Below are 16,110 nucleotides of genomic sequence, written 5' to 3'. Positions count from 1 at the left end.
GGACAAAATACACTGTTAAGGGAGGGGGAACCCCACAAAATGTCTGGGAGCTGGTATTTTACAAGGTAAGTTCGGTATTTTTTTCTAACCTGGAGTCCATACTCCCATGTTTTTGTGTCTAAGTGACTAATAGGTGCAACAATTTCTGAAATTGAAACAGAGCCGATTGAGAATGCTGCAGATGGCAGCAGAAAAACAGGCTGCAATGTATGAATTTACGTCCCCTAAAAGTGTTTGTTTTTGCCACTGACAGGCTCAGGTTGTTATTCTAACTGCCTGACAACTTAATGAAAGGATCCCTACAGAGATAGATCTTTTTATTAAAGAGTAAGATCATTTTTGTTTAGCCTGAAGTCACCATTGCCAAACACACCAGACTCCATGTACAAAAACAGTAATTTAAGCATTGTAAAACACACTTCATTCAAAGTCGATAAACACCCTACAACTCACAGAAACTGTCTTGGTTTGTCTTTGCACACTTCCAACAATCACCAACTCTGGTTTTGGTGGAAATTAACCCATAATCACCTAGTTAGAGCAGTTAGTGCAAATATACTGGCTTGATACTGGCTAAAATTATCATTTATTTGAATGGAGTCTGGTGGGTTTGGCAACAGCGACTTCAGGGCTGTTTCTGGCTTAACAAAAAGGATCTTACTCTTTCTATCTTTGTAAGAATCATTTGCATAATGTTCTTAGACATTTAAAATATAATCTGAGCCTGTCAGTGGCAAAAACAAGCACTTAAATTACACTTAAATTGATGAACATGCCCCAAATGGTTACACTGCAGCCTCTGTTGCTGCAGACAGCAGCAGAGAAACAGGCTGCAATGTAACCATTCAGGGTATGTTTGTGGCATGAATTTACGTCCCCTAAAAGTGTTTGTTTTTGCCACTGACAGGCTCAGGTTGTTACTTTTCTGTCTTTCTGCCCACCCAGTTAGATGTGCAAATATATAATGGCTTGATACCGGATAAAATTATCGTTTATTTGAATGGAGTCTGGTGGGTTTGGCAGTAGCGACATCAGGACTGATTCTAGCTGAACAAAAAGGATCTTACTCTTTAATAAAAAGGTCTATCTTTGTAGGAATCCTTTCCATAATGTTGTCTGACACTTTATGAGCCTGTCAGTGGCAAAAACAAGCACTTTAATTGCATGTAAATTGAAAAACATGCCCCAAATTGTTACACTGCAGCCTGTGTTGCTGCTGCCGGCTGCAGCACTCTTGCTCAATACTGGACCAATTTAGAAAATTCTTGTCCCATTAGTCACTAAGACACAAAAACATGAGAAAATGAGGTCCAGGTTGAAAAATACTGAACCTACCCTCTGAGCATGTGTGTTCATAATGTATGTAAGAAGAAGCTGAGACAGTTAAAGAGCATATTTCAGACAATAAATGAATGGGAAATGGAAGTAAATGATGTAACACAGAGAATAGATGCAGAATAAGTTAGGCTGTTCTCTAAATGTGAGAGATATGCACTGGACACACAAGTCTGCATCACCTGATGGAAGCTCCCACACACTGAGAGGCTCCAGCTGCTCCGTCATTCAAGATAAGACAACAGAAAGTACAGTGCAGAGTGGCCCCTCTGACCCCGTCGCTCTTTTCTTACAATCTATTCCCTCTGCCTATTTTTTTCTGATACCTAATCATTTCCCTTCCACTCAAGGTCACTGCCGAGATAATTTTAGATATCACTGAGAAAGCATACAAAGCTTGCTTCTGCAGGAATACTCATCTGGCAGGCATTTTTTTTATACTCTGGAAAGACTGAAAACTAAGAACAGTCTGCTCAGAAACAACAAGCACATGTATCAGAGCCACATAATTTGAACAATAGTGTGTGATTCACCTTTTCCATTTTAGTCATGTTTTTCAGCTCGAACAAGCAAACAAACTAAAATGATGGTGTGGAACAACCACCGATATTGACACATTCACTGGAGCCTGTCGTGGTTGAATGCCAAGTAAAGACACACTGTTTTTCACAGAGTGGAAGCAAAAGGCATCACGGTGAAAAGAAAACATCAGTCACACCTATACCAGGTGTTGAAGGTGTTGAATCCTTTTATAAAAGTCCTACAGATACAAGCTCAGGTGGAGAAAAGAATTCTCTGCAACTGATGTTGAACAGAAGAAATCTGGGAGTCAAACTATTGGAGTACCCATCTGAATTTATTGTTCATGTATTAACTTTTTGTTTAACCAGAACATAATATATCAGAATAATCATTATTGCCAATGTGCACACTTCCTTTGTTTTAATATTTTACTTGATATTACTTGTATAAATGACATTAATATTCAAGGTTAAACTCATGTAAACTCAAACAACATGTTTAAACATTTACCTGTTACCTTACTCCGTGTAGTAATAACAGGTGCATCTGAAATTATTAGCTGATGAAACCTTTACTCGATCAAAAGACAATTAGCTGCCATCAATTTTGATCAAACAAAACTGATATAATGTCTCAAATGTGAGGATTTACTCCTATTTTGTTCATATATTATAGAAAATTGAGCAGCTTTGGATTGGTGGTGAAATAAAACGAAGAATTTTAAAATGCCATCGTGTTAGTTTTTCACCACTTTATGACATTTTATACAGGAAATAATTTATCAATTCATCACAAAAATAATCATCTGATTGACTGATAAAGAAATGAATGGTTGCGTCCATAATACCAGAAATATTATAGACATTTTTATAGCTGAATTTTTATTTTATTTTATTTATTTAATCTTTATTTAACCAGAAAAAAACTTAAGATTAAAAATCTATTTTTCAAGAGTGTTCTGACCGAGACAGGCAGCAACATTCTCTAAGCTCTAAAACAAGGATTATAAAACACAAAATAAGATTACTCCAAAGAAAAGACAAAAAGTATGTTAATGTATACTAGAAATTAACTATAAAAAAACATACATGATTACAAAGACCGGCTCAGACACACCGTGACATTGACATATCGAAGACTGTGTACAAAAATCCTGCAACAGTGCTTTGAAACGGCTGAGTGGAATCAATGAGAGCAACTTTAAATCCTACTGCAGAAGATTCCACATATAAGAAGCTGCATACATATTGACCTCTGCATGTGCAGACAAGCCCCCTGGGACAGTCCATAGGCCTCTCCATCACAACCATCTGCCCACAGTTCAAAGAGCTGCAGCTATGGAAACCAAGATGTGAAGTGAGCGATACGGTAAACAAATATACTGTGGGGCAAAAACACAGTGACGCCATGCACATTGATGACACGCAATGCACACACTCTGACTGAGGCCAGTAAACTTCCTGTTTTCCCCCAGCGGTTAAGATGCTCTATCTTGTTTACCGGGGTGTGACACACTGAGGTTTACAAAAACAACTGTGGTGAGTGTTTGAGTCACAGACGTTTTATGGAAAGCACAGTGATATTCATACCCTTACAATGGGGGTGGGGATGAATTCATAGAAAGAGGTGAGACACTGGAAAAAGGGCACTGAAAAATGATTTTGTGTGGTCTCTGCACACAACTACAGACCAACCGCATGTTGGATGACCAGTTCCAGGAAGTGCGCCATTTAACACAATGATAAAATCTCAGGCCAGAGACAGTCAATGTTTAACAGCTCGACTGGTTTCAGCTCAAAGCATCACATGATCCACAGTAAGTGTGTGTGTTAGTGTGTGTGCTACAGTGATTTTAGGAAAATTTGAGGGAGTGGGACAAACAGAGGATTCACTACAGAGTGGCTCAGTGATGACGTTTTTGCTGGAGGGCCGACCCCAAAGTTAGCTCAGCAACAGATCTCTGGAAACGTCAATGGGTTTTTGGGCTGATGCTAAAAAGAAATCTGTGTTTTAATTATAGATTGCAAAAATGGACTGTGACGTCGTCCACAGATCTCTAAATGGGTTTATTTGAAGCCTGAACTTTGGGGTTATTGTTCACCATTATTACTGTCTTTTTTTGGACAGCAACGAGAAAATCCAGATGTCCAACTGCTGCATTCTGCTCTAAAGCCTTAATTCCCCATCTGTAACATAAATAACATCATGATAACAATAATTAAAACAATATTAAGAACATAAAAATTTCTAATAAGAAAGAAACTTAAAGAAGTTACAATGGTTTAACTGTTTCATGGCAAACCCAACAGATATTTTTTTCATGGCTTTTGATCTACTTAAATTCATGAAAGGGTTGTGTTTTAGTCTATTTAAAGGTAGTGCCAGTTTACTTTAATAAAGAACTAATTAAGCTGCCTTAAAACAGAAGTAAGCCTTGAGGGCTTTCACACCATCACACAGTAACTTGCTGCCTCCAGTCATTTCAATGAGGAGAAGGCAGCAAAAAGGGAAGCGGTCTCGACGAGGTGTTTGTGGTGTGAAGCGCTTGCCGCCTGTGTGCATGCGCAGAGATTTTGCTCTGCTGCGCTGATTTCACCGTGTTGAACTTCTGACGGTTGCCACGTGGCTTTAGACGAACAAATATCGCTGAATGAGAAAGACAAGATAGAGGAGCTGATAATTTTGGTGTCAGAACTTCTAAGGGCAACCAGAAGAAAAACTGGGCCTGGGATAACATTTACACAAAGCTTCAGACGACTGGTAAACTGTCCAAATATGAAGAAATCTTCAGCGATATCAGTGATTTCAATTGTCTTGCTCCAGTACGCAGTTGCAAGCTAGCTTTCATTTCTGCCAGTGTTCACCGGAGCATATGCCTGGCATCACAGCTGCTGCAGCTGCTTTTAAAAGCACTCCACCTTTTGGGGGAGCCCTCTTGCAGGTAGGCAGCTGTCGGGGCAGTTATTGCGCAACAGTGTGAAAGCAGCTTTACACTACAAAAATATTAGCACTCCAGGAGTCTCTATTGTCTTTAAGGGCATCTTATGATGGTAAATGGGGAATGGACTGCACTTGTATAGCACTGTAGTCTTCCGACCACTCAAAGCACTTTTACACTACGTATAACATTCACCCATTCACACACACATTCACACACTGGTGGCCAAGGCTACCGTACATGCTGCCACCTGCTACCCAGTAACCATTCACATGCACTCATACATCAATGGAACAGCTATTGGAAGCAATTTGGGGTTCAGTATCTTGCCCAAGGATACTTGGACATACAGACTGGAGGAGCCAGAATCGAACCACCAATCTTCCTCCTCTGAGCCACAGCTGCTCCAATTGTGCAAAGCACTTCATTTATACAGTGTGTTATTGGCACAGGTGTTGCAATGAATAGATTATTGGACATTTCTGGTCTGTTCTATATTTGCAAGAAATGATTATGTGCAATAAAAGTTGTTGGATTTTTGGTGTAAGTGGTGAAATCCCATTTGGTAACGTTAGCTCCATTTTCAGAGTAACGACCAGGCAGCAGGTGATGACCACTGCACCAAGTTTGTGAGCAACTACAGCCATTCACGACACTAAAGTTATTTCTGAGGGCTAACAGTACTGAGAAAACAGTTTCCAGGACAATGCACAGAGTAGTGGATGGTGACGTTATATGTGGATCTAGTGTGGTTTCTTACGCAAAAAAGGAATCAGGCTATTACGCACATTCTGTTCTGTCCTGGAGGACTAAATGACTAAACACTGACACACGCACACAGAAAAGTTTTCTCAGAGTCTCCCCTCCCGGAAATGCTGTCCCTCTTATCATTGTACAAAAAACCACAATGAGAATCTCACTTTGATATAACTTTCTCTGACCACACACTCACACGCCCTTCCTCCCCTCCGCCCATCCTCTGGTACAGGAATGTGAGGAATGCACAATCCTAAAAAGTCCCTCACTCGCTCTCACCTCGTCTGCCAATATGCCCTCCAGTTCTCATTGCCCTGGTCATGTTGGTCAGTCACTGGGGGGAGCCTGCTTTCGCTCCTCACCAGTCTCATAAACATCCGTAATTTTCTTCCAACCTTCAGGCCATGAAGGGCAGGAGAGAGTTCTTGTTGTAAACAGGTGGTTTGTCTTGCCCTGAAGGGTTGCATAATTAACCAAATCTGAAGGGCACTCCCTGTCCTGAGACCGCACACTTTTCCTCTTACTGTATTCAACAATGCTTTAACCGCAGGGGCTTAAACATATCCAAATACAGTGTGAGATACAGATCAGAATCAGGAAACTTCATTGATCCATTGATCATTGATCTTATTAACTCAGACCGCTGTGGGCCGGGCCCCATATTGTCTCACCTGCTCCTTTTCCTTGACAGGAAGCTAATTTAATTGTTTGAAGCGAGGGTCTGTGACCATGCTGAGGACAGTGGCCTCATTCGTGTCTGGCACTCCCCACCTCCTTTCAATTTCCTCCAGAGAAAAAAAAAAAAAAAGAAACCCAGCATTTGAACACTGATTTGGACATCGCTTACCATGGCAACGATTGAAGCTTGGAAGCCTTGAAGCATTCGGGTCAGCCCTAGTTACAGTTGCTCTTATATATGAGCATAGAGAACTCTGAGAAAATGGAAAATAAGATGTGTATTATGCCACAATATATCACTATAATATATATAAATATAAAAATAAGAATAAGGAATATGTACAAATGTGTGCATCATGTTACAGATGCCTTAAATATGAATGCATGAACAGTATGTGTAAGAATAAATTAATGTGGATACAATAAAAGGAGAACCTGTGTGATGAAATAAAATAAATTGACGATGTAGCAAGATGTCAACAAACTGTAAACAACAAATGAGACATGTACGTTCACTGTGATGGATCCCAAGCAAGTTTTAATTCTCTGGAAATTCTCAAATGAAGACAATTTAGGTAATGAGCTCAAAACATGCAGAAGGAATGCGAGAGGAATGCACCAGTACACACATTTCATGCACGCACTCCCCGAACCAAGTGTGGTCTGAAGGGCCATTACATTTGACCATGCGTCATCACTGCCTCACCGTAAACAAAAGAGCACTGTCCGTCCATTTCCAAAAACAATACACACCCACTCATTAGCTCAGTGGGATGTTTATAACCCTGCGTCGCAGAGAAACATGAGAAGCGCACACACACACACACACACACACACACACACACACACACACACACACACACACACACAGGCGGGTTTCACTCTCATCAAAGGGAAGCTCCGAGCGTTTCACATGAAGACTTTCAATCAATTCATGTCTGTGAGGTGTCTGTGTCTGCCCCTGGCCTTTACCCACTTCTTCCCCTTGTCTCCCTTTATTTAGCACCGGCTTCAATCTCTATTTTTAGGTGCTATTGTGAGGCTGCCCTTACGTGGGTGGAGTGTGAGTGTGTCTCTGTGTGCATTCTCAAAAGTTCCTCTCGGACGCTGTAAATCAGTTACCTCCCGGCTGCCTGACTGAGCAAAGGTCTGCCTCAGCTTGGAGGACAACACTGCTGATCACTCAGAAGACACGCCGGCACAACTCAAGACAAAGCCGTAATTACAACACTGACACACAATGATCGGTCATGACATATAGTTTTATAGGAGGAAGGGAAAACAGAAGTGAGAGAGATAAACTCTTAACACTGTCCAGACGTGGGGACTTAATGAGGCAATAACATTATGAGGACAAACTTTTGCAATTTTGCGCAGCTGAAGCCAAATAAGACTGCAACTTTCTCTAAATCTATTTTGTCCTCATTTGTTTCCATACTTTGTGTGACATGCAAAGTTTAATTACGTGCTATTCTTCTTCCAAACGCTCACTGTACTGCATCCCATCCCAGCCATCTTGCGCACTTTAAACAGCAACATGTCCATATAAATAAAATGTACCCAGCTTCCAGCAATGTGTGGATACGTGGGTGGAGGAATGTTGGCAAGATGGCAGCCTGCGAGCGCAGCTCCGTATGGATGCAACATGCACATTTAACCATAGGGCTTTATGCATATTAAGATATCACAAGGCTCGGCGCGTGCTCTCAACAGAATGTGTGTGGGACAGAGTGTGCGTGCGTCATCAGCTGTTGCAGACAGGGACTTGTGCTGGGAGGAAGTGTTGCCATAGAGATGTGAAGCTGAGGTTTTTGCCCTATCAGGTTACAGAGTGGAGGCAGGGGCCCCTCGGGGTGACAGCAGAATCCGACGTTATCTGTGCATCTCGGGCTGCTGTGGTCACTACTGCTACTGTATCTGCGAGGAGACAACGGACAACCGCTGCGACCGCAGGTGTCGTACCACAGATACCTGGTTCTTTTGTTATCAAGTGTTTGACATGTTGAGAATAATCTAAATGATAAATGCATCACTAAAACTTTTTTCTTTGTGTTCATTCATTAGCCAGAAGGCTTCTTCTCATCATGCTCTTTCTTTTTAAAGTGCATCTCGGCTCGGATACAGAATCACTTTAAGCAAACTTTTACTATTACTAGTAACACTTTACTTGGAACATCTGTTGTGTGTTTAAATCAGCACTTTCCATTTAGTCATAGCTCCTGCCACAAGGGACAGAAATAATATCTGAATGAAGGTGCAGTGGTTAAAGGAAAAACCCTACGCATCAGACCGCAAACCTTTAGTTGTGACATTATTTTCAAATGGCTCTGGCCTTAAGTAGGTTAAGTAAGTTACACCTGTTACAAAATGATTTCACAATTATTGTTATGCATTACGAAACAAGGATATAAATGTTGACAAAAACATGTGTTGGCCTTTGCTGCACATTTGTCTCCACTGCAGTTTCAACAAAAGTTTCAGTGGGTTTTAACAGAATTGTCATGCAGGCTGATGCTTTTCAGTGAAAGTTAACCGCCTTTGCGTCACTGCAACAAGACAAGACACTAAGCCTTTATAACTTTACTACACCCTAAATGTTTGCACATTCAAGACACTTTGACATGTGGCACTAACAGATGTCGACAGAAAATTTAGCTGAATCACATTTAAATACTTCCCCTCTATATGAAATGTAATCAAATTTCAGGACAGGACAGACACAACATTTTAGCTTCACTATCATGTCCAAATTCCCAGACAGTGTGTGGTCTCAAATGACAAATCAATATCAGAAATCAGCATCTCGGCTATCAATAGCAACTTGAAATGTGATAACAGACACACAATATTGATGCTCCTCTCATTAGCTGTGCTAAAAATATAAACCATGATGACAAACAGCCTGTGGATTCTGTGTATAATATGAAGCCTCATTATAAGAGTTGGGATTCACAATGTTTTAATTCTATTAACCAATAAAAAATGTAAAGGCTGTTGACATGGTGGTGCTACACATGACACAGATATGTCTCTCAGATGTGCGAATACAGGCAGTGTCTAGCCAGGTGGCACGGTGGTCTAGTGGTCAGCATTGTCCCCTCACAAAGAGAGCATTAGGAAAGTGCAAACATTGTTTTAGGCACAGAATAAGTCTCTGTTGTCTTAACTGAACATGCACCTTGCAGAACACGCTTCTCTGATATTTGATCAACTGTAAATCTAAATATCATCTTCGCTGATTGACTCACTGGCAGAATGACTTTCTAACTCATTTCCCCTGACTTTCTCAATTACACACTGAGTCAAGAAATGGACATGTTGGAGATAGAAATAGGATTCCATTTCTATGGTTACGGGCCACAACTGGGAGCTGACAGCTGGACAGCAACCTTTTTAATGCAGGAAGACACCGAATGTACACTATTGTTTCCTCCGCAGTCCTATTTATAGTTTGTCTTCTGGGTTTGAGTTTCTGACAGAAGAGCTGCTCAATGCAAGTGAAAGACACCACAACAACAACAACATGCCATAAAGAAACATGAGTCTGTGTCTCACATGTTGAGGGAGTCCGCACTTCCTGCATGCATTAGTGACTGTAGATGCTAGATGTTGTTCCCACTTGGTAACTGGAGAGTGTTTTCTTCGAATTACGTTCACAATTGGTGAGCAGAAAGCGAGAGTGCGTTTGCTTGTACCGCAACATTAACTTGCCTTTGGTGAACGGAAGGATGCTGTGGTGCATTTAGACTGTAGAGTTAATGTGGCTGAATATGTCTCTGACCACATCTGCATTAGATGTATCAGAGAGCCAGTTTATACCTACATGTACATGTGTGAACGACCACCAAGACGCATTGCGACTCAAACCACTTTCAGAGGTGGTCTGGGACGCGTTTGACCACATATCTTTTGTAGTGTGTCCCGATGCATCCCCAGAAAGGACTACATCATCAAATGGTAAATGGACTGCACTTGTGCAGCGTTTTTCTAGTCTTGTGACCACTCAACGCACTTTTACACTACGTCACATTCACCCATTCACACACAGTCACACACTGGGGGCCAAGGCTACTATACACAGCACCACCTGCTACTCAGTAACCATTTACATGCACTCAAACACCAATGGAGCAGCCATCTGGAGCCATTGGGGTTCAGTATCTTGCCCAAGGATACTTCGACATGTGGACTGGAGGAGCCAGGGATTGAACAGCTGATCTTCTGACTGGTGGACGACCAGTCACCAGTTTTGGTGACAGTGTGCGCTCTATAACTTGCCCATTTTTCAACGAGTTGGACTAAGGGTTAAGCGACGGTCCATCACTTTGCCCTGTGGGAGGAGACATGTTAGATTATGCTGACAGTGATATCTCCAGCTGTACTGGCACAACTGCCATCATCACTAGCAAGCAGGTAATGAAAGTATGGATGCAATAAACATGCGCAGGGCCCTTTGAATTTCCAGTGGAAGTGATGACGCAGGCAGTAACGAAATCCGCACATAAGCAGTCAGCTGGAGATGCATTATAGACACAGGTGTACACAGCCAAGTGTCTCGGCTGTCCACTTGTGTTTGGATCACCGAAATGCACTTTATTACCAGGTATAAACATGCTCATAGCTGCTTTTATAGTCAAATTCAACATGTTTCTGCTCTGTGAGCAAATGAATCACCTAGACTGAAATAAAAGGAGCCGTTAATTTCTTATGTTACCTTGTGGACTCACTTCAAACACCTCATTTAAGATCTCTCACTCTGTTTTATTTCACTGTACCTTCTCTGGTATCTCTCTCTCTCTCTGTTTATCATGTCTCTCTCTATCCCTCTCCTGCTGTCTTCCCCGCATTCCTTGGCAGGTCTCAGCCTGCTGTGCAGCAAAGTGAAGAATTCCAGCAGGCTGCTCTCACCTCACACAGTCACTCACAGTTCTTGCTATGGCAATTTCCATTCTATGTATAGCAGTAAGGTACAGTTCACACATAGTTTAAGTGAATACTGAATGTCCCCTGTCCTCAGTCAGCGCTGGCGGTAGATGAGATAGTGGGGCTCAGAAAAGACAATTGTTGTCATGCAAGCTAGCAGACAAATTGTGAAAGCCAGCTTGCGCGCGCACGCGCACACACACACACACACACACACACACACACATACACACACACGTCAACTAACTCCCTTTCATACTACTCTTCGAGAGGATGTTACGCAAGCCTTTCACTGTAATGAGGGGTGATTACTTTCAAAGTGTAACAGCAGGAAGTGTGAATGAGTGTGAGAGAATGAGGTGGGAGAGAGGTGCAGGGACGGGAGAAAAGGGAGATGATAATGGGGACAGTGAAAATAATGAGTGACAGTTGCAACACACACACACGCAGGTATTTCACTCCAAAGACACTGAGAATAGAATATGAAATTCATGCTGCAATAGTGGGTCTCTTAAAAATATGCAGGTGTTTCCCAAGCCTTTCTCCAAGGCTAATCCACTGCACAGCCTCTATGCAGTCCAATAATGCTGCTTTTCAGAGCTGCGGTAAAATTCGAACATAGCAGGAAATCAAGGAGACGGAAACTCAAAAAGGTACGGAGTATACTTGGGCAAAAATCAGATGGTGAAGGACGACTGGCTCGATACACACAGACACATCTGCCTGACACTGCTGCTAATTAACCTCAACATTAAGCCTTCAGACAACCACCTTATCTCATTTCCTTTCTTATCCTGTACTTGGATTTAAATCCTGAACACTTAGCCTTACTATTATTATTTCAGTATCTTTACTTGTCTATGCAGCACAGTCTGTAGGCATTACGTAAGTGTACTCCGCCATATTGACTTGAGATGACTAAAAAATCAAAGTGTTGACTTTAAGCTTTCCCGCAAGCTTCACCCAGTATGAACTTGAACTCCCTTAAAGTTGAAAGTCAGCGTTTTCTCCTCACAGTCGTTGTTTCATTTGAAATCCGATATGTTGGAGCAGAGCCAAAACTATGAAAAATATATCGCTGTCCAAATACTACACTGTACATTTTGTTTAACCATGCTGCAATATGCCAAGAGTCTTGGAGCACAGTCAGGGATACATGCACCAATATCATGTATTATTGCTCTGATTACTGACACCAAACACACCACAGGAAGTGTGGCTGTATTGGCAACAGGCCTCCTTGCTCTCAGCTGTGTCACCATGCTGTCAGTCCCAGAGACCAGACACAGTTCACCTCTCTCTTCCAAACACCCTGTATCATCCAAGTAGCTCCTAAACTACAAAACAAAATCAGAAGCCTCATATAGAAGATGACCTCACTTTACAGCTCTGTTCAACTCTGTACAGCCGCTGATACAGGACATGGACGTCATCACAGTTGCAAAACTTCTCTTTTTTTGTGTGTGGGAGACTTATTTAGAATTCTGCTTTCATTTGTACCCGGTTTCTCGGGAGGCCTGCTTTGGGACTAAATCTGGCTTGGAGTAAATAGCTGCATTGTTGGCTGATGTCTGTGGAGTGACGTCAGCTGGTCTTATCAGTGTTCTCTAACTTTACCTCAGAGGGGGCCTGACAGCACACCCCGCCCAGCACAGGGCAGCCACGACCACTGCCTGATCGAAATAACACATTTGAACGCGTCAGCTGGGAAACAATATGTCACAAAGTGGTCGAGCGGTGTGCCAGGGCAAAAATACCAGCAACAGTTGGGTAACTCTGTTAGGAAACTCTTCTCTGCTTTTGTAACATGTTACGTGGCTCTCTGATTCTCTCTCTGAAAGCATCCATCTGGGTTTTAATGATCATCTGTGTGGGAGAGCACAGGTGGAAACGTGGGTGAACTGCTGTCAGGACGCCTTTAAACACCTGCATCACTGTGACAAATACCTCTGGAGATGACAGCAGCTGAACAGTCAAATCATCTTTAAGGTCATGTGTGTTTGTGTGTGTGTTTTGGGTTTGTGAATAATCAAACGTGAAATGTCAGATTGAGTCTCGCATGGCAGAGAATGCACAGCTGCGCCTGTCACTTGGAGCTAGGCTAGGATATAGAGATAAAGTTCGACGAATACTTAAGTACATCTTCTGGAAATTAAATTAAGATGATATAACCAGATGGAGCTCCTGTTTTCGGGTAATTTCGAGAGTTAAATGCTATAAACACAATGCTCATAAATTTGCAACATTGCCTCCAATCTCTGTATCTGCTGTTTGGAAAATCTCTCGCATCATCACCACTATGCTCATCCCTTAGGCTAGGTCCTGAAGACATACTGTACATGCACATGAGGTTGTACATGTATACACACAAACCTGCATCTCTTATATTATCCCTGACATTCTCAGCACAGACCTAGTGACTACCTCCTCTGACACAGCCTGAGCTCAATCCAAACTGACTCATAAATCCTTCTCTGTTGACTTCGCCTGAGCCCTTTCAGGAAAACTCAGCCTGAGAATGTGTAAGGACTTTCGCTTGCCCGAACACAAACAAGCGAGCACACGCCGAACCAGTCACAGTCACAATTTTCTCACATACAGGGATCAAACGTGCAATACAGTTGGCACCGGTCCAGTACGTTTGCTGAGAAAATGATGGCTGTGGTGCTTGACATGCCAAAACCTGAATCCAGGTTACGACAATTCTAAAGAAGCAGCTGAACTGTCAAGTCACCCATTATTAGTCAACTACGTAAACAAGGCTTCCTATAAATCTGTCAGGAATATTACTGCCCATTATAAGGTCCCAAAAAACATTTAAAGATGACTGGTTGGGACAAATTCTGTGCTCGAACTACGTCAGATTTACCCATAACTGTTCTTACGAATCAGCTCGACTTCCACGACATCAGGAGAAGCATTTAACGAAACAGCTACCTAAGATATTTAGCCTGACTTCTGCCTTTGAATGAAATAAAACCAAAAGGCTGATATAGACATGGCAGAAAAGCTGACTGAATGAATCACTCTCCGGAGTTTCATATCCTCTTTATTTAGCTCTGTTGTCGGTCTGTTTCTCAATAATCTAACATGCACAGCTGTCATCAGTGACACAGTTTAGAGTACGTGGTGTGGCCAAGTGATCCCTTAGACTACTTTGGGTTTATTTATTAGGGGAAGAGGATTAAGAGGACCTATACCAGAATAAGAAATATAATAAAGGTTGATCTCATGCAGACTACCAAACTACAGGTAGAAGTCTTTCACTTGAACTCCTTTTTCACAAGTGGTGACTCATAAAAACTGCACCAAAGTCCAGGTTTGGAGGACCTATGATCTAAAAGTGCTTCTGTCATTGTCCAAATGGGAACGTCTAACACACACTCTCATATCCAAAAAGGCAACAACCTAGTCCCAATTCAAGCAGAGGTATAATCACTCAGGAACGCTACACTGTTCTCGTTTGGAGCTGCACTCACCAAACTCTGTTTCAAAATGTATGAAGTTTGTTGTTATCTCGGTTGGATGCTTAAGTCAACAACTTTCTGAACAATTTTCAATCCTCAACAAATCCACATGTATTCCTGCTTTATTCGGCGCACACTTCCACCCTGGATCAACTCTTCATATTCAGAAAACTGCAACAATAAGCTGTGTTTCTCACCGCCGCCCATCACAGCTCATTTTAGTGTGCGTTGCTTTGACCGATACAACAATCCCACTAGATTAATTTATCCAAATAATGTCTTATAAACTAGTTTTCTGGTTTCTAAATGTGGATGCCACAGATAGGCAGAAGTTATTAAGTTATGTCCTTAGAGGCAAAGTGATTATTTTAATGGTTAGAATAAGCAATGCGACATTAAATTGGCAGATTGATAAATGGAGTTTGGCGTGACGTCCTCACTCGGCAAGTGGAAAGCACTGAGCTGAAATCTAACCCATAAAAAGTGAAGACAAGTGGAGACTTACCTTTAGTCACTTTTAGGTGTGAGGTCGTTGAAAATAAAAATGTGCCAGCCGACCCAACAGCTGAAAGTTAATATATCTGGTAGATCTTCAGATCAGAGTAGCTTCAAGTGTGTGTGATACACGAGCCACGGCCCCGGCTGTGTGTGGACGCAGAGCTCAGAGCTCGCAGGTGGACACAGGAGCGCGGTCTCGCTTCCTGTTTGTTTCAGGAGGTTTGTCACCACCACTGCTTTTTCCTCCGCCAGCTCTGCCTCCTCCGCCGGCACCGTCAAGGCTGAGGAGCTGCACAGAGACAGCACCTCCGCTCACGGAGTTCAAAATAAAGCCTCACTAGGGACAGACATCTGAAAGTGAGACTCAACCTGCTGAGTTTTGATTAAAGGGGAAATCCACCCTTAAAATGAATTTGTTTTATTCTAAAAACTTTGGACAAAGAAGTCTGCAGGCTGCTATAAACGATTTGCAATGAAGTGTAATCAGATTACACTGTTTGGAGTTGCTCTACTGACACTCAATTGTCCAGCTTTGGTTTTATTTACTTTAATCTAAAATATGCAACATTAAAATCATGCAAAAAAAAGAGATAAAATGAAATCCTTACCTACCTACCATAGTTCATGTGCAATGAAATGTGCAAATGTGCAACACCCATAATGTGAAATACCTTTCTGAATGCTCTGCAGGTGGAGTTTGTGTCCTTGTATTCTTGTATCTATTATACTTTTTATACTTTTAAAACCTTGTTGTGTGCACTTTATCTTTTACTAATTATTACCTGACTGTTTCTGATTTGACTGAGTGTTTTTGCACAAGAATTCCCATGTACAAATGGCAAATAAGTTTATCTTATCTTATCTTATTTCAAAATCCTAGTGGTGATATTTTAGCCACGAACACACTAGTGATAGTCAACTTACAGCCCACAGGCTGAATCTGGCCCCTGATAGGATGCCAGGTAGGCCCTGAACCATTTTCTAATTAACAAT

At 41.8% G+C, this 16,110-nt stretch overlaps 1 protein-coding gene across 1 annotated transcript in view; it reads right to left on the bottom strand.

The window, feature by feature from the left end:
- pik3cb (phosphatidylinositol-4,5-bisphosphate 3-kinase, catalytic subunit beta) overlaps positions 1 to 15,385 on the bottom strand; it is a 69,492-nt gene extending 54,107 nt beyond the window's left edge. Inside the window, exon 1 of the mRNA XM_049575477.1 lies at positions 15,125 to 15,385. The gene's annotated coding sequence lies outside the window, so the exon portion shown is untranslated. The remainder of the gene's footprint in view (positions 1 to 15,124) is intronic.
- Between the last annotated feature and the right edge of the window lie 725 nt (positions 15,386 to 16,110).

The sequence above is a fragment of the Epinephelus fuscoguttatus genome, linkage group LG5, assembly GCF_011397635.1.
Source record: "Epinephelus fuscoguttatus linkage group LG5, E.fuscoguttatus.final_Chr_v1".
Taxonomy (NCBI): Eukaryota; Metazoa; Chordata; class Actinopteri; order Perciformes; family Serranidae; genus Epinephelus; species Epinephelus fuscoguttatus.
The sequence above is the reverse complement of the archived record's forward strand: the minus strand, read 5'-3'. Positions and strand labels throughout refer to the sequence as shown.